The sequence below is a fragment of the Triturus cristatus genome, chromosome 4_1, assembly GCF_964204655.1.
Source record: "Triturus cristatus chromosome 4_1, aTriCri1.1, whole genome shotgun sequence".
In the NCBI taxonomy this organism is placed as follows: domain Eukaryota; kingdom Metazoa; phylum Chordata; class Amphibia; order Caudata; family Salamandridae; genus Triturus; species Triturus cristatus.
In genome coordinates, this window is record NC_140585.1 from 503,387,657 (window position 1) to 503,407,083 (window position 19,427).

At 51.1% G+C, this 19,427-nt stretch overlaps 1 protein-coding gene across 11 annotated transcripts in view; it reads right to left on the minus strand.

Annotated features, from left to right (window-relative positions):
• Window positions 1-4,579, minus strand: part of C2CD5 (C2 calcium dependent domain containing 5) — an 875,314-nt gene extending 870,735 nt beyond the window's left edge. For all 11 annotated transcript variants that reach the window (XM_085652749.1, XM_085652748.1, XM_085652746.1 and 8 more), the window contains exon 1: window positions 4,487-4,579. The gene's annotated coding sequence lies outside the window, so the exon portion shown is untranslated. The remainder of the gene's footprint in view (window positions 1-4,486) is intronic.
• Window positions 4,580-19,427: the final 14,848 nt, after the last annotated feature.

Below are 19,427 nucleotides of genomic sequence, written 5' to 3' on the forward strand. Positions count from 1 at the left end.
GAGACAAATACAGAGGGAATAGCATGTGTGAGGAAAGAGAGAAAAATAGAGAGGGAATAGCACATGTGAGACCAGAGAGAAAAACATAGAGGGAAGAGCATATGTGAGGTCTAGACGCCTTATACAATTGGCGCCCTGAGCAGCATTTCCTTTTCATGCCCTGGCACAATCAATCTTACATTCTATGTCACGTCACTCAGGAGTACAACCTCGAATGCTAAACACTGACCAATGAAATTACGTGGCGAAACACCAGCCTATTCAGTGTCATGGACCCCAGGGCAAGTAAGTAAATGACCCCCCAACCTCCTCAATATGCTACAGTTATATTAAATACACGAATTATCAGCGTTCGTGGGCCCTGGTGCCACTGCACCTGCTGCACCAATTGAAGAAACGCCCCTGGGCAAAGGTACACAAACAAGGAATCAATGACTGCCGACCTACCGGAACCACTGCAAAATGATAAAATAAAAATACTTTCCAAAGAACATTTACGATGGAATGCATAGAAGCGCTGCCATTATAGCATTATTAATAGAAGATCGTTGCTACACGTTTGTTTTTCAAGTGTCGAATTCTAACCTGGAGAGTGAGGATGGTATATTTTAGGAGGGCTGAAGAGGCGCATGGCGTGGGATCGCGCTAGCATGCATCACAGCTCACAAACCTCGGACACATTAGGGGCAGCGGAATGTACAACATACAGAAAGTATGTGCATCACCACGTCGTTACAAAATTGCAGAAACCTGATGCTTTGGTTAAAACATGGCCACAATGTTATCAACTACTGCAGAAGAAAAGATGGACAAATGGGAAACGTGTGGAAGGAGAGGAGTTTTCTTGTTTGAGAACAAGGCTGTAAGATTACGACGACATTTAAAAGTCAATTGCTTCACTTAAGGCGAGAGTTTATTATTAAAGTAAATTAAAGGGAGTGGACAAAAATAACCGGTTCCTAGTCGGGAAAGATGGGTCTAGTGAAGCAAAGGTGACCCAAACAAGATGGACTTACAAAGGGATTTAAGGACAGTGAAAAGGAATTGAGCAGAGCATCAAAGGGCTGGGTGAGAAGGGAGGGGGGAATGAAAGTGAAAGTAATCGAGCAGAGCATCAAAGGGCTGGGTGAGAAGGGAGGGGGGAATGCAAGGGTCAAAGCGGCGAAATTGAAAGTAATCGAGCAGAGCATCAAAGGGCTGGGTGAGAAGGGAGGGGGGAATGCAAGGAGCAGCTGTGCACGTCATCGTGCACTCAAGCCCTAGGCCAGCAAAACCATGTGGGTAGCACTTTTGAAAGCCCACTTACAAAATGTCTCAAAGAGACAGCTTTCGCTGTCTCAGCGAGACCTAAAATTGAATAAAGACAATTTAGTATCACATCCAGGCGTCTCTTGGAAAGGTGTCTATCCTGTAGCCCCAAATGAGAACTCCGGAATCGTGTTCTCTGTTGTAGCTCTCTGTACTTGTGATGGATGGCGCCAGATCGAGGCAGAGTCTGACACGGATGAATGAAAATAATTCAGAAAGGAATGGAAGGAGCTGGGTGGAGTACCTGCTTCGGGAAAAAAAATCCTTTGTACTTTCGCTTTTAAAGGCTTACTAGGCGTCGGCGCTGTACACGCAGCAGGAAGCTCTTTCACAGACACAGAACTAGGACAAAGAAGCATTGAAAATGCAATAGGTCTCGTATTTACTGGAGTAGAGCTATTGGCATTGTAAATGGCAATGTCTTTTACCTATGTGTTACGGGGTGTATGTATGTGGTGTGTAGTGGAATTATGTGGGTTGCATTGGATTAGTTAATTGTGGAATTGTGTGGCGTGGAATTGTGCAGTGTGTAGTAGAATTATGTGCCATGGTGTGCTGTGGAATTATGTCGATAGTAATTATGTGGTAGTAAGTGGATAATGGGCAGTGGGTTTATGTGTTATGGGGTGTAATTATGTGGAATGGTATTTCGTGTTGTGGATTGGTATCTTTACAGCGACCATGGTAGTATTGTATATTAAACTGCACATTAACACCAATGGCCACATATGGCTAAATGGCAAAATCAGAGTGCAGCTATGACCACAAACGTACAAGTAGTCTGCTTACTAATATGCATACTTGCAATTTCTTGGAGGCTATATTGCTTATTATACAAGACCCTCGTCTCACAGCCTCCAACGCCCAATATCTGTTAGAGAAACATCCAATATCAACTGTATGGTCATGCAAGCTAATGACCACACTGATTAAATTATAATTCCAACAAACGTGGCTATACCAGTCGCAATAAATAAACTATGAAACCACACAAGATCACACTGCATATGAAAAATACAAAGAAAAAAGCTAGTTAGGAAAAATGCATCTAGCTACAGATATGCATGTTTATTTATGTATTTGCATTAGGCGAACTAGAGGTCACATAATACACAGGCTAACGTATTCAGCCTTCATGACTCTAAAACCAAGCTCAGAACTACTTAACCGAACCATGTAAACCAAAACGTTTGTAGCAACAGCGGAGTTAAACCCCGAAGATGTCTTGTGGATATTCAAATGAAGGTTTGCACATAAACTGACTGTGACATATACTTGTGAGCGTTATAATGAACTTTAAACAGGAATATATAAGAAAGGTAACTTTTTTTTTAGCTAAGTAAATCAGAAGGAAACAGCATACAGTGGTGGCAGTGAAGTACAGGTGATAAGGCCTAGGGGAGGGTGGTGTTTGGGTGCAAATAGAAGCTGTTCAGTCATGTGCAGATGTTTGCTTCTTGAGAGCTGTCTTCCATGTAAGGTAAATTTACAATACGAGTTCTCTAGAGGTGTATTGGTGAAGGTGCATACATTGTGGAGCATGCGGACGAGTTTGTAATCATTTGGCAATTGATTTTTAGGTCTCGCCTGACCCAGCGCATGCGCTGGGCTGGCGAGAAATTTTGTGAGGGCTCCAAAAAGTGCTACCAGGCCAGCCTAGACATACAGTGCATGTGCGCGGGCGTGTGCGTCGCGCTTTCCCGCGATTACTTTCACTTTAGCGGCTGCACGGCCGCTTTGATACTTGATCGCGATCACTTTCGCGGCCGCATGGCCGCTTTGATGTTCTCCGTGAGGCTTCAATAAATTGCAGCAGTTAAAACAAGCATTGGCATAGCCAATAGGTCTCGCTTTTGGGACCTTATAAGTGTTTAGTTATGCAACTGTTGCATGGCTAAACACTTATAAGGTCCCAAAGGCGAGACCTATTGGCTATGCCAATGCTTGTTACATTTGGTTTCAAACGTGGTGCCCAGCCCTGGGTCAAACTTTTGCGAAGTTTAGTGTGGGAGGTGGAGGTTTTTACAGCATGGTTACTATAATGAGCCAAAGGCAGTTGTGGCACGCATTGCTAATCAGTATATCTGTACACATTGCACTGATACTGTGTGTTCACTCCTATTGTCATTCCACAGTTGTATGGGAGTTCCTTCCAGGAGTGTCACCTAGCAGCTCCGGTGCTTCTGTTTTTGGCGAGGCAGGTAATTGTGGTGGTCGGTGGGCACTGAGTTTTTTGTAAGAAGAGCTATAGATCTCTGTTACTAGTTAGACTGTGTTATAGTGCACTTTTTGTACTTCAACTTATGTGTGTGGTTTTGTGTGTGTCTGCTGGTAAAACAGCCTAGAGTCCTGTTGGGTACTCAGCATTGGGTTGGCTATGCATTTACAGTATTTTCCCCAAAGTAGCTAACTAATGTTGTATCTTTGTGTTTAGAACGAGTTTGCTTATGATACATGTTCTTTGCATATTATCATGTCCCTTTTAGCCTCTTGCATCTGGATTGAGATATCTTGGCTTTGTAGGCTTGTACAGATGTGTGTATACACATTGGATTTTTTTCAGGTTTCAGTAGTGTAGGTTGCTTCTACTTTCGTTACTACTGAGGTATTTAATTGATGCCCATTATCAGTGCGAACCTGTGGGTGCGATATTAAGTGCTGTTTGTATGCTCTGTTTATTGTACACACGGACTTCGCTGTACATCTGTGCATTTTATCTCCTGGACTTCTACTCTGTCGAACACTGCTAACCCGACTTTATAGATGAGCTCATTGTATTTGAAATGTACGATTATGACAATTGTGCATAAAAATGTTTGAACTAAATTCCAGCTGGACAAAGATGACAAATTAATAGTAGGACGCTAAAAACACTGTCTTGTGCAACCAGAGGATCAGTGTTGCAAAACCTTAATACGCGCCGTGGAAGATGCATATAGAAAAAAATAATACTTGCGAAGGTGAGCATGTGTCAAGTTTCATTTAAGTGAACGCTTTAGGTTTGGTACGTCAAACTGTATTTTGATTGACCCTTCGGCCAAGTTACTGACCTTCTGCAGTCACCCTGCACTGCAGTCACCCTGCACTGCAGAAGGAATGCATAAAAGAAAAAGGCAACAAAGGAACACCAGAGGAACGGGCCAGGTATACAATAAAAATAAAAAAAGTCAACACTCACCCTACAAGTGGCGCCCGTAACATAAGCACCCGAATCTAGTAGTGGGAGGCGGAGGCCTCTTCGCCCGCTCACTGATGACGCACACCTACAGAGGAGGAGGCAGTGGTAAAGACAGAAGACGGACACCGCCTTTTCTGTATTTGCTCTTCTACTGTGGCCGCCCTTTTGGAACAGAAACACTTCCGCCTCACATTGATACTAACATTGCCATTCCATTATTTACTAAGCTGTTATTGAACGGTTTGCTCTTCAAGTTCGCTCCTCAACGGTAGCAGAATAAAAATAATATAACAAGAATAGCACGAGCACCCAGCGAGCGAAGGAATTCGGTCCAATCCTATATATTAATTTTTAACCTGGCTTGTCTTTATTTATCGGTCATTAAGGCAGCTGTAAAACACATTTTAAAGTGTATTCTTCTCAGATTTACTGTTGAAAATATGTACAAAAAGGGCTTTAAGTGGTTTTCAACTAAAATTAGTACCGAAAGGGACATTAAAATACTGATCATAGTGGTATAAAAACCTGCCAGGTGGCAACTATGCATGCTTCAGGTTATGGTTGTGGCAATATGAGGGAAATTACAAGTAACAACCATTTGCAATGCAGTAGGTTTCGCATTTACACGAGTTTAAGATATTGGCATTGTAAATGACAATGCCTTTTATTTATTTAAAAATATATATATATATAAATAAAAGGCATTGTCATTTAAAATGCCAATAGCTCAATCTCGCGTAAATACGAGACCCAATTGTAGTGGGCTGATACGGCGAGAAAGGAGACGCTGTACAGGATCGCGTTATAAGTTTCCTTTATTAGGTCTCGGCTAGCGAAGGCTGTGCTTGCGCAGTCTCGCCGGCGAGATTTTACGTTTTCCAGTAGTGGGCCTTGAACCCGCCCCTCTTCTCCATTGGCTGGCCTCTTAAATGCTGGTCAGCCATTGGTGAAGAGCTTTGTCTGTCAATTCAAGCCCCGTCTTTTTCAGATTTGGGGGTTGTGTTTTTTCGCTTCTTTCTCTTTTTTAAGCCCCGTCCCTTTTACACTGGTGGGCGTGGTTTTTTTTTTTACAGGGACGTTCTCGTGTTTATTCGTGTCTCTTGCTGGGATGTACAGAGCGAATTCCGAACATCGAAGGTAAGCTATCTTTGTTTATTTACATTTCTTGTTATTTTCTTAATCTCCTGCGTTTTTCTTTTTCTACTTAGCTAGTCAGACCCACCAGAATTCGAGAGAGGTAGTGGAGTTGAGGTAAAAGGTTGAGCGCGAGTTGCATGACAGAAGGGCAGAGGTCCGCCTTTCTCTTGGTTCCAGGCCGTGCTTTGCCTTCTTCCTCTGGGCTTTGTTTAACTGACTGCCAGGAGGAGGCGGAGCGTCTTGTGTATGCGGGCAAGGAGGTCTGGCCTATCATTTTCTTTGTCCCTGCTGTCGGAGAAGACGGTGCTGGTTACAGCTGGAGGGTAGAGAAGAAAATAACGTCTCACAGCACCCTTCACCACCTGCTACCAAAACGTACGGGCCTTGCTCGCTATGTCGGGCCAGCTCTGCTTCGACGCCGGCTTTTCCAGTGAGGAAGTGCTGAGCAGCCGATTCCCACTCCACCGTGCCTGCAGGGACGGGGACCTCCGCGAGTTGTGCTTCCTATTGCAGCCGCCGCGCGCCCCGAATGGCGCCATCGACCTGGCCGCGGAGGACTCCTTCTACGGCTGGACCCCGATTCACTGGGCCGCACATTTCGGCAAGTTACAGGGCAAAGGCGGGGGTCGCGTTTCTTCTTTATTGTGGCGCGCAGCGAGTGAAACTACTGCTGTCACCTGGACCATTTGGTTTGGTGGGGTGTAACCCCTTCTCTGCAAAGGACACATCACGCATGTATAATAGTTTGTTAGGGTATTTGGTTTAATGGTCCATCGCCTCATTTTGAATTCCTCCCCTCTTCTCGCTCCAATGGAACGTTCCTTACGTATCTTTCTGTACATGGCGGGGATGGGCTGCACCATTTTTTGAACGGGGTGGGGGGCAGAGTTTTCCACAGCTAAAACATTCATTTTTCGCGGGCAGATGTTGCCGGCTAGAGTTTGCCTGTGGTTTTCGCCCACCTCTTCTCCCGCCTTGAATTTTTTTTTTATTCTTTCTCCTTTCGGGCAAGATATGGCACCTTTATTCGCCAAAGCAAGGAGTATCCTACAAACTGCTGTTTGTTAGAAATGGCGATTTCTGGTTGGCTAGGGCTTGCGCCAAAGCCAGGCAGAAACCACCACTCTAGTCAGGGCTGGGGAGTTGCACGCCAAAGATAACCCCTGCTCACCCCCTTGGTAGCTTGGCACGAGCAGTCAGGCTTATCCCGGAGGCAATGTGTAAAGCGTTTGCGCGCGCCCCCAGCAACAACACCCAAGGCCCTACACAAAGGTAACTCCACACAAGGATATATATAAAAATAGCCTTTGTATTATACCATACACATTAGATAATATTCACACAATTTACACTGTGCCAACTGGCACTGGGCAGAATTTTACAAGGGACTATTTACACGGGACAGGGCCACATGGGCCACTGTCAGAATTAGCACAAATCACCAAGTGTACATGTAGAACATCACACAAATTAGCACAGTAGAACACAACCAGTAACTACTGGCGCAATAATGACCTCAGCGTCATCACTCTAGCATCAGGTATAAAACCTATCCTGCATCCATCACAGGGGCATAAACACATTATGCAATTTCTCCTTGGTCTAACGCATTAGACCTAACCACCTAAGTATACCTATACTAGGGGCATACATCGCACAGGGAAGTACAATCTCCCTAACAGAAACCTAAACAGGTAAAACAACCTCCTAGGCAGAAATAACCACATTTAGAGGTATAAGACACAGGGGGCGCAAAACATGCTATACACAGTACATTTCCTAGCACCAAAAGCATGAACACAGGGTGCGCAAAACATACTACACCGTACATTTCGTAGCACCAAAATCACATTAGAGTCCAGGTCGCACCAGAACCTAAACGTAGCAGCTGCCCACTACTTGCTGGCCAGCTGGGGACAAGAACAGGGCCTAAACGCTGCAGCTGGCACTAAGTGCTGCGCAGCTGTGAAGGCAAATAGGAGGCATGGGCGCTCACTAGCCCTTGAAACAATATGCCAAGACGTTGGGGCCATCTGGCTCAGAAAATAACATGTCCCCATGGAGCGCACGGGCTGGGGAGTTGCACGCCAAAGATAACCCCTGCTCACCCCCTTGGTAGCTTGGCACGAGCAGTCAGGCTTATCCCGGAGGCAATGTGTAAAGCGTTTGCGCGCGCCCCCAGCAACAACACCCAAGGCCCTACACAAAGGTAACTCCACACAAGGATATATATAAAAATAGCCTTTGTATTATACCATACACATTAGATAATATTCACACAATTTACACTGTGCCAACTGGCACTGGGCCGAATTTTACAAGGGACTATTTACACGGGACAGGGCCACATGGGCCACTGTCAGAATTAGCACAAATCCCCAAGTGTACATGTAGAACATCACACAAATTAGCACAGTAGAACACAACCAGTAACTACTGGCGCAATAATGACCTCAGCGTCATCACACTAGCATCAGGTATAAAACCTATCCTGCATCCATCACAGGGGCATAAACACATTATGCAATTTCTCCTTGGTCTAACGCATTAGACCTAACCACCTAAGTATACCTATACTAGGGGCTTTCATCGCACAGGGAAGTACAATCTCCCTAACAGAAACCTAAACAGGTAAAACAACCTCCTAGGCAGAAATAACCACATTTAGAGGTATAAGACACAGGGGGCGCAAAACATGCTATACACAGTACATTTCCTAGCACCAAAAGCATGAACACAGGGTGCGCAAAACATACTACACCGTACATTTCGTAGCACCAAAATCACATTAGAGTCCAGGTCGCACCAGAACCTAAACGTAGCAGCTGCCCACTATTTGCTGGCCAGCTGGGGACAAGAACAGGGCCTAAACGCTGCAGCTGGCACTAAGTGCTGCGCAGCTGTGAAGGCAAATAGGAGGCATGGGCTCTCACTAGCCCTTGAAACAATATGCCAAGACGTTGGGGCCATCTCGCTCAGAAAATAACATGTCCCCATGGAGCGCACGGGCTCCTGAAATAATTGTGCGCCAATATAGCAAAGGGGCTTGCCCCAAAGTACTGTGGAGCGCACTGGCGCTCTCTGTGCAAACAATGCTGGGCTGGAGCCTCTCTGGCTCTCAAGGAAATGAGGGGGGCCAAACGTTGGAGCCTTCTAGGCTCTTAAACCAAACTTGCCCACGTGTTGGAGCCACCCGGGGCTCTTAGAATCATTCTGCCAATCACTAGAGCCACACTGGGCTCTTAGAATCATTCTGCCAATCGCTAGAGCCACCCGGGCTCTTAGAAGAATAACCATGTCATCCTCGTTGGAGTGGCCCGCTCTCTTGCGGGACCACTCAGCACCAATGTCAATAATCATGCCCCACGTTGGAGCGGAGGGGCGCTCAACCCAAACACGCCCCCTTTGGAGCGGCCCGCTCTCCTGCGGGGCCGCTCAATCCCAGGCACCGTCTCGGTGCCTCCACCGGCACCATCGCAGTGCACACGGAGTCCCACTCACCGGTTTGCAGGATCCCCGGCAGGCTCGGCTTCACTGGAGGCACTCTCCCTCGCTCCAGCGGCCTGTTGGAAAGAAGGCTGTGGAGCAGGGAGAACCCTCTGGACTCCTGGTCGACTCCTCTTCGGTTCGTCCCAGGGCGGACTCTTCTCTCGCGGGGCTTCCCTTCCCGGAAGCCCAGCCCATGGAGTCCCTACCTTCCGGGTCGCACTGGGCAGCGGCCCGGAAGGAATTCAATGTGCGGCTCGGGCCGCGGCGGTGAATCTCGGCCACAAAATGCGGGGTGGCACCCGCATTAAATAATGGAACAAGCGGGGTGGGCACCCGTAACGGCCGCCAATGCGGGGTGGGCACCCGCGAGATAAGCGTAAGGCAGGGTGGGCTCCTGCCCACCGTAAGTAACAAAAGCGGCAAAGAAGGGTAGGCTCCCTCCATGCAATCAGAGTGACGGGGGACTCCCGCCAAGGCACACAACGCGGGGTGGGCACCCGCATTAAAGGTATTCACATAAGCGGGGTAGGCTCCCGCAATTACGATACAGGTATCACGGGGGAATCCCTAGGTAGGGGATTCCCCCAGCAGGGGCAGCAGCGCCGCGCTGCGCAGCCCCACATTCTCCATCAGCTGGGCAGCTCCTCGAAGGTAGCGCTGCCAGGGCGTTGGAACCCAGGAAAAGAAACAGAGCTCTCACCAGGCACTGGAAGATCAAAGCAAGCCTTGGCAAAAGCAAAAATAAAGCAATAGGTCCAAGAAGTCCATCAGGTATCCAGGGGCTGGGCAGGGCCCAGGGAGGCAAGCCTTCCCCTGAGCCCCAGCAGCAGCACGCTCCTCGTAGTTTCTAGTCCAAGAACAAGAACATTTTCATGGGGTCACAGCCCCTCTTTTATACACCATATCCTTTGTTCTCAAGGTGCAGGGAAGGGGCGAACCAGTTACAACTGGTTCCTGAGCACTTTGTTTTGCTCAGCCCCTCTCCCTATTCACAGGGCAGGCCAGGGTCATCAGTTGCACCACAGGGGGCGGAGCCAGCATTGTGTGGGGAAAGCCCAGCCCTATTCAGGACCCAGGTGTACTCCTCCCACCCATCTAGCTGCTGATCTCCCTATTCACCACTGGGTGACTCCTCCTGACTCTGGGGATTCCCTAGCCCGTCACCTGACCTCAGCCAGCCAATCACGCAACAGGCAGTCACTGCACATTTATGCCAGCGTCTAGAAGTGGCACTTCCACACTAGACACAGCCACGCCGCACACATCATCGCGCAGCATTTAATCACACGAGTCCGCACATACCAAACTCGCACCTGCACTCCCCACGCATCAGGAACTACCAGGGACACATACATTCCCCCATGCATTCCTATGGGAGGGCAGGTCGGTCTCACTAAATCCTACACAGAGCGCACGCGCTTTCCACTGGGACACAGTGTGAAAGCGCCTAGAGGCCTAAATCCACTAATACACCATAGGAAAAAGGCTAGGACACTGCAAAAAGTTCTAGGGGTGATAATAATAACTGGTAGGAGAGTTGTGTTCTGGTGGGTGCTTCCCTGGGAGGGTGCGGAACCCCAGAAGTAGAGGTAGGGTGGGGCATTCTTGCCCGTGACCTCTGGTCAGCCTGAGGGTGCGGACCCTAGGTTGAAGGATCAGTGGTAGTTTGGAACTACACTGAGAGGGAGAGTGGAGAATGGCTTGTATGCCAGGGGTTACTACCCCCCACTCTGGGTTTGGCAAGGACCAGTGGTATCTGGGTGGCCTAGGGCCTGGCCCTGGCCGTGGACAACTAGGAAGTACCAGTGGGGTAGCCTAGTTGGGCCTGAGTTTTTTTTCGGTTGTTGTTTTTCCAGATGGAACCATGTTGATTGAGAATGGCGTAGAACCGGAGAGTGTCCCTGCAGTGCGGGCCTGCGTCCGTGTTCTATTGCCCCAAGCAGGGAAGACCATCACGGTGGTGATTGGTCTGCCCTGCGTTTTGGCTGGAAGGGGGTTGTGTTGGACTTGGCCCTTCTGGCAAGTTCACCCCTAGACTGGGTTTCGGGCACCTGGAGACACGCAGTCCCACCCACTCCTTCTCCGCAGAGACAGGACGTGAGCCCCTACACCGAGACCTAGCTGGGCTACTCTGAACCTCTTCCACCATGCTGGGCTGGAAGACACCTCAGCCACTCCTTTTGGAATCACTCCCCAATGCAAGCTCCCTATCCCAGAGAACTCACACCCAATCAACCAGCAAGCTCCTTATTTCAGAGAACTCACAGCAAAGTATTCAACAAGCTCCTTATTTCAGAGAACTCACACCATTCATCCACATACACACACCCCCCAGACTAGTAAGACAGTTTCTACCGCCCCTGATTTCTCAACCTGACCACCAATTGACACAGGTACTGTTACTCCGGGAACTGGGAATGGGACATTCACATTCATCCAGCGCATTACACATTCATCCCCAAACCCCTCCCAAGACTGGTAAGACAGTTTCTACCGCCCCTGATTTCTCAACCTGACCACCACGTGACACAGGTACCACTACCCCGGGAACTGGGAATGGGAATACATGCACTGGACACACATCTGCTGCCACCACTGGATCCCACCCTTACTGGTGAATCCAGAAACGCATTTCCACAGAAATGATACTTAAAAACAAATTTAGAACAATAATCCCTATACCATGTGATTATCTAAATGCAGAGTTTTTTAGTGCAGCCAGTTGCTGCTGCGGTACTGCGCAAACGCAAGTCCTAATCTCACCGCTGATCACCAATGTTAGAAATGGCGATTTCTGGTTGGCTAGGGCTTGCGCCAAAGCCAGGCAGAAACCACCACTCTAGTCAGGGCTGGGGAGTTACACGCCAAAGATAACCCCTGCTCACCCCCTTGGTAGCTTGGCACGAGCAGTCAGGCTTATCCCGGAGGCAATGTGTAAAGCGTTTGCGCGCGCACCCAGCAACAACACCCAAGGCCCACCACAAAGGAAACTCCACACAAGGTTATATATAAAAATAGCCTTTGTATTATACCAAACACATTAGATAATATTCACACAATTTACACTGTGCCAACTGGCACTGGGCCGAATTTTACAAGGGACTATTTACACGGGACAGGGCCACATGGGCCACTGTCAGAATTAGCACAAATCACCAAGTGTACATGTAGAACATAACACAAATTAGCACGGTAGAACACAACCAGTAACTACTGGCGCAATAATGACCTCAGCGTCATCACACTAGCATCAGGTATAAAACCAATCCTGCATCCATCACAGGGGCATAAACACATTATGCAATTTCTCCTTGGTCTAACGCATTAGACCTAACCACCTAAGTATACCTATACTAGGGGCATACATCGCACAGGGAAGTACAATCTCCCTAACAGAAACCTAAACAGGTAAAACAACTTCCTAGGCAGAAATAACCACATTTAGAGGTATAAGACACAGGGGGCGCAAAACATGCTATACACAGTACATTTCCTAGCACCAAAAGCATGAACACAGGGTGCGCAAAACATACTACACCGTACATTTCCTAGCACCAAAATCACATTAGAGTCCAGGTCGCACCAGAACCTAAACGTAGCAGCTGCCCACTACTTGCTGGGCAGCTGGGGACAAGAACAGGGCCTCAACGCTGCAGCTGGCACTAAGTGCTGCGCAGCTGGGAAGGCAAATAGGAGGCATGGGCTCTCACTAGCCCCTGAAACAATATGCCAAGACGTTGGGGCCATCTGGCTCAGAAAATAACATTTCCCCATGGAGCACACGGGCTCCTGAAATAATTGTGCGCCAATATAGCAAATGGGCTTGCCCCAAAGTACTGTGGAGCGCACTGGCGCTCTCTGTGCAACCAATGCTGGGCTGGAGCCTCTCTGGCTCTCAAGGAAATGAGGGGGGCCAAACGTTGGAGCCTTCTAGGCTCTTAAACCAAACTTGCCCACGTGTTGGAGCCACCCGGGGCTCTTAGAATCATTCTGCCAATCGCTAGAGCCACACTGGGCTCTTAGAATCATTCTGCCAATCGCTAGAGCCACACGGGGCTCTTAGAAGAATATAGAGAACAACGAGAGAGCTAGGGAAAAGGAGAGGTACGTCCGTATCCCCTGAATGTAAGTTAGTTTTATCAATGGTGGACGAACCCAATGCTGTGTGGTACGATCACTGTGAGACAGTGTTTGGGAACCCACTAGGTAGGTTAAAAGACCCCTCACACACCAACCTGGTTGGTGTCATGCTTCATCATCGGGGTCCCAACCGGGTGGCCGAATGCCCCCCGGTTGTGCTACGACGCCTGGCTACAGCGGAGCTGGTGTGGTGCAAGAGTGTGATGTAGTGATTGTTAAAAATATCTCTGAGAGTCCTTACCATTAGGAAATTTATTACTAGCGGCTCAGGATATAAATAAAAACAGGGTATGTGATGCAACTACGAAAGAAATTATTATCTACTAGTTGTCGGTGTTGTAGGTCTACATGTTTCAGCTCTCGTGGTGAAATATGGAGCTTTCGTCAGGACCAGTGAAGTAAGTGAGTGGCAAAGTGCGAAGTGCCACGTGATGAGTGAAAAAATAAAAAGGTTGTTTACCTACACACTCGCTAAGGTGTGTGGACCCAGTGTCGGCACAATTGCGGACACTGCAGCGCAAAACCTGTGGAAGGAAACAAGACAGCACAAGAACACATATGAGACTACCACTTTGGTGCCGTGGATTATAGCAACTATAAAATGCAATCTTGGGGGGCGCTAGAGGGCGCACAAGCAGAATGGCCGCACTTGTGTGAGGCTCCTGCTGCCTGGAAGAACATCCTCCATTTATCCTGGTCTAGACCGCTGCTCCTGCGACGGAAACCGCCAACGAGTGTTGCTATCACCATCTAGCACACTCGGTGAAAGTTTGGTGACTGTGTGTTTTTCCGCGTTAAAGATATGAACAGTGCAAGTTGGAGCGGGCGACTGGCTGCCTGAAGGTGCGGACCCTGCCCGGCGAGCGCTCCACTGTGGACCGGTGCGTGACATGTGGCGGACAGGCCCTGACGGAGTTTAGCGGTCACGGAGCCCTCCATTCTTGGGAGATCAGCGACGGCTGCCGCCTGGTGACTTCTCCCCCCCCCCCCTCTGCCGAGGTGAGGGGCTTTGTGGCGTACCCTGCACCGGGACCTGCTACGCTATCTGTGGAGGGGGATCAGAGGTGAGGGGAAGGGGAATGCTGCTGGACCCCGAAAGTATGCCACACTGACACTGGCTACAGGCCGTCCCCTCCCCCCGCTAGGGTACTGAGGAGGAGTGTAACCTGCAACGGGGCGCCTGGCCAGCGGAGGCGGTGCCGGTCGTCAGAGACCTCGCCGTACTGGAGGCTCGAGTGCGGGGTGCTGCCTGCTGCGTGTTGCGCCCGGGGCACTGGCGGCCGGCGCATTGCAAAGGCCCTGAGGGGTGAAGGCTCCGCGGACGACTGAGCTCGCCCCCCCCCCCCCCGGCTGTGAAGTGCGGATGAGAGCGGTGACTTCCCGATATACCGGGGGACGGAGACCAGCAGGTGCGTTTCTGGGAGCGCACGTGACGGCTCACGGCTTCCCACTTTGAGATTCTGGAAGGCGGAGCACTTGTACTGGGGGCAGATCCTGAGGCGAGCCCCGGTGGTGGTGGGGCCGTATCCTTAGCTGCGGGGGGCTGCTGAATGCCACCGCTCCAACTTCCCGCTGCCTGGAGGACCGTGGGAGAGGCTATCAGAGGTATGGGCCTGTCGCCCTGAGGCTGGGTGCGCGGCGCGGCCCCCCTCACCCCCCTTCCTGCTGCTTCTCGGCTGACGTGCTGGGCCATACTGGTGGAGAATAAGTGATTGCTGCAGGGCCCAGTCCGACTAGTTCCTGCCCTGACTCCAACGGCGGCTGCTTGGCGGCGACGACCGGTGGAGCGCGAGTGTCGCCACCTTCCCTGCTTGACTTCTTGGCCCAAGGGAACAGGACTGGGCCATCTCGAAGACTGCTGTTTCGTTGCCGCGCTCCGCTCGGTGCCCCGGGCCCGTCTGCGCCTCAGTGGAGCACGAACTTGCCCGCCCCCCCCCTGTTGACTCCAGCTGGCCCTTACGCGCCGTCCGTGATGGGGAAACAAGACAATCGGCAGCCTAAACTCACGTTTGAGGCCCCGGCGACTAAGAAGGGGGTGCGAGGCACGCAGGATGCGGGGACTTCTCTGGGCCCATCTGCGGATGGCGCGACATCGGGCCCCTCTGCATCGGAGGTACAGCAGCTGATGCAGGAGATGCGGCAGGGGTTTGCTACCGTGGTGGATAAAGTAGATCGGCTGTCGTTGCGAATGGACGCATTTGCTCATAAACTGGATGTACGCTAGCGCCACACGGGGCTCTTAGAAGAATATAGAGAACAACGAGAGATCTAGGGAAAAGGAGAGGTACGTCCGTATCCCCTGAATGTAAGTTAGTTTTATCAATGGTGGACGAACCCAATGCTATGTGGTACGATCACTGTGAGACAGTGTTTGGGAACCCACTAGGTAGGTTAAAAGTTCCCTCACACACCAACCTGGTTGGTGTCATGCTTCATCATCGGGGTCCCAACCGGGTGGCCGAATGCCCCCCGGCTGTGCTACGACACCTGGCTACAGCGGAGCTGGTGTGGTGCAAGAGTGTGATGTAGTGATTGTTAAAAATATCTCTGAGAGTCCTTACCATTAGGAAATTTATTACTGGCGGCTCAGGATATAAATAAAAACAGGGTATGTGATGCAACTACGAAAGAAATTATTATCTACTAGTTGTCGGTGTTGTAGGTCTACATGTTTCAGCTCTCGTGGTGAAATATGGAGCTTTCGTCAGGAGCAGTGAAGTAAGTGAGTGGCAAAGTGCGAAGTGCCACGTGATGAGTGAAAAAATAAAAAGGTTGTTTACCTACACACTCGCTAAGGTGTGTGGACCCAGTGTCGGCACAATTGCGGACACTGCAGCGCAAAACCTGTGGAAGGAAACAAGACAGCACAAGAACACATATGAGACTACCACTTTGGTGCCGTGGATTATAGCAACTATAAAATGCAATCTTGGGGGGCGCTAGAGGGCGCACAAGCAGAATGGCCGCACTTGTGTGAGGCTCCTGCTGCCTGGAAGAACATCCTCCATTTATCCTGGTCTAGACCGCTGCTCCTGCGACGGAAACCGCCAACGAGTGTTGCTATCACCATCTAGAACACTCGGTGAAAGTTTGGTGACTGTGCGTTTTTCCGCGTTAAAGATATGAACAGTGCAAGTTGGAGCGGGCGACTGGCTGCCTGAAGGTGCGGACCCTGCCCGGCGAGCGCTCCACTGTGGACCGGTGCGTGACATGTGGCGGACAGGCCCTGACGGAGTTTAGCGGTCACGGAGCCCTCCATTCTTGGGAGATCAGCGACGGCTGCCTCCTGGTGACTTCTCCCCCCCCCCTCCGCCGAGGTGAGGGGCTTTGTGGCGTACCCTGCACCGGGACCTGCTACGCTATCTGTGGAGGGGGATCAGAGGTGAGGGGAAGGGGAATGCTGCTGGACCCCGAAAGTATGCCACACTGACACTGGCTACAGGCTGTCCCCCCCCCGCTAGGGTACTGAGGAGGAGTGTAACCTGCAACGGGGCGCCTGGCCAGCGGAGGCGGTGCCGGTCGTCAGAGACCTCGCCGTACTGGAGGCTCGAGTGCGGGGTGCTGCCTGCTGCGTGTTGCGCCCGGGGCACTGGCGGCCGGCGCATTGCAAAGGCCCTGAGGGGTGAAGGCTCCGCGGACGACTGAGCTCGCCCCCCCCGGCTGTGAAGTGCGGATGAGAGCGGTGACTTCCCGATATACCGGGGGACGGAGACCAGCAGGTGCGTTTCTGGGAGCGCGCGTGACGGCTCACGGCTTCCCACTTTGAGATTCTGGAAGGCGGAGCACTTGTACTGGGGGCAGATCCTGAGGCGAGCCCTGGTGGTGGTGGGGCCGTATCCTTTGCTGCGGGGGGCTGCTGAATGCCACCGCTCCAACTTCCCGCTGCCTGGAGGACCGTGGGAGAGGCTTTCAGAGGTATGGGCCTGTCGCCCTGAGGCTGGGTGCGCGGCGCGGCCCCCCTCCCCCCCCCCTGCTGCTTCTCGGCTGACGTGCTGGGCCACACTGGTGGAGAATAAGTGATTGCTGCGGGGCCCAGTCCGACTAGTTCCTGCCCTGACTCCAACGGCAGCTGCTTGGCGGCGACGACCGGTGGAGCGCGAGTGTCGCCACCTTCCCTGCTTGACTTCTTGGCCCAAGGGAACAGGACTGGGCCATCTCGAAGACTGCTGTTCCGTTGCCGCGCTCCGCTCGGTGCCCCGGGCCCGTCTGCGCCTCAGTGGAGCACGAACTTGCCCGCCCCCCCCCTGTTGACTCCAGCTGGCCCTTACGCGCCGTCCGTGATGGGGAAACAAGACAATCGGCAGCCTAAACTCACGTTTGAGGCCCCGGCGACTAAGAAGGGGGTGCGAGGCACGCAGGATGCGGGGACTTCTCTGGGCCCATCTGCGGATGGCGCGACATCGGGCCCCTCTGCATCGGAGGTACAGCAGCTGATGCAGGAGATGCGGCAGGGGTTTGCTACCGTGGTGGATAAAGTAGATCGGCTGTCGTTGCGAATGGACGCATTTGCTCATAAACTGGATGTACACGAGGAGCGTATAACAGAAGCGGAGAGACGAATATCCGATCATGACGACACTACGGCCGCGCATGCCACACAGCTCTCAAGAATGGACAATGTCTTACGAGTCATTGCCGCCAAGAATGAGGAGTTGGAAGCCCGCAGCCGCCGTAACAACATCCGCGTGGTGGGGGTGCCGGAGTCTACCAATACAGGACGCATGGAAGAATACGTGGAGAAGATACTCCTTGCCTCCGTAGGGTCTGAAGCGTTCTCTAGGCAGTTCATCGTCGAAAGAGCGCACCGCTCTCTTGGACCGCGGCCCAGGCCCGGAGCTCCGCCGCGACCCATCATTGCACGACTCTTAAACTACCGCGATCGTGATGTGGCGCTCAAGGCGGCACGCGCGAACCAACCGCTATCGTATGATGGTGTCAGCTTTACCCTCTACCCGGACTTCACGCCAACTGTGCAGGAACAACGCCGCAAATTCCTAGAGGTTAAAAAGAAACTCCGAGCCCTGCAAATTGATTATGCATTACTGTACCCTGCAAGGCTGCGAATCACCCATCAAGCCAAGCAACATTTCTTTCTGAATCCACAACAAGTGGAAGATTTCTTGAAGGCTTTAAAACAGGCGAGGACGGAGCGCCGCGAGGAGGATGATGAAGCTCATGAGGATGAACACTGACGGCGGATGCAACTTCTTATTGAAAGGTCCCCGCGCCACGAAACTGCTGCTTGGCCACTACTGTGGTGGCCTTTCTGCTGAACATGCGGGAGCTGTGGTGCCTTGACTGTACGAAGATGGCGTGGCCGGCCGGAGAACGGTGGTTGGTAATGTATTCCAGGCACCACCCCCCCCCTCCTCTTGACTGCGGTGGAGGGCAGGTTGTAGGGGGTGGCCTCGGGCGCACTCTGGATGACCCCCGTAGGGTGTACCCCACTGAGACTGTTGACACTGTTGCTCTTGTTGAGCTGTTTGATGGGATTTGGGGGATGGGGGTGGGGACGGGATGCTGGCAAGTTGGGGAAGCTTCAGTGGGTGGGGGGATCGAGGTGGCTCTGGATTTTCCCATTGGGTGGGTTAAGGGGGACTTTTATCCTGAGATGTATGAGACTGACACTCTTCCATTACCTGATGGTATTACGGGGGAGGCGGTTATGGAGAACTCTTCGAGGAACTTTCGGATGAGGGGATGGAGACTGGGGATGTTTGGGATTATTGTCATAATGTTGAGTTTGGATGTTATCACAGTGATGTATTTCACGGATCTTGAGAGAGAGCACGAAAACGCAATGCGAAAGAAACCCTATTATGGTGTATATGGGACACGCAGACATTCACATAGGCTTTGCAGTGGGGCTTATGTTTGGGCAGGACACACGGCACGATTCTGTTGCGCTGTACAGATGGAACGGGTCACGCACACGCTCACTGGAGGGAACGAGTTAAGATTTCTTGTGCTGATACTATTTGCTCCCCTTTCATGGCTAACACGGCTAGGGTAGATACGGATTTAAATATCCTGACTTGGAATGTCAGAGGCCTGGGAGACCCGCGCAAAAAAAGGCAGATCCTTTCTTATTTGGATCGCCACACAGTCCATATAGCATTCCTCCGGGAGACTCATTTTAAAGTGCAAGCTACTCACACTTTTGCCAGTAGATGGG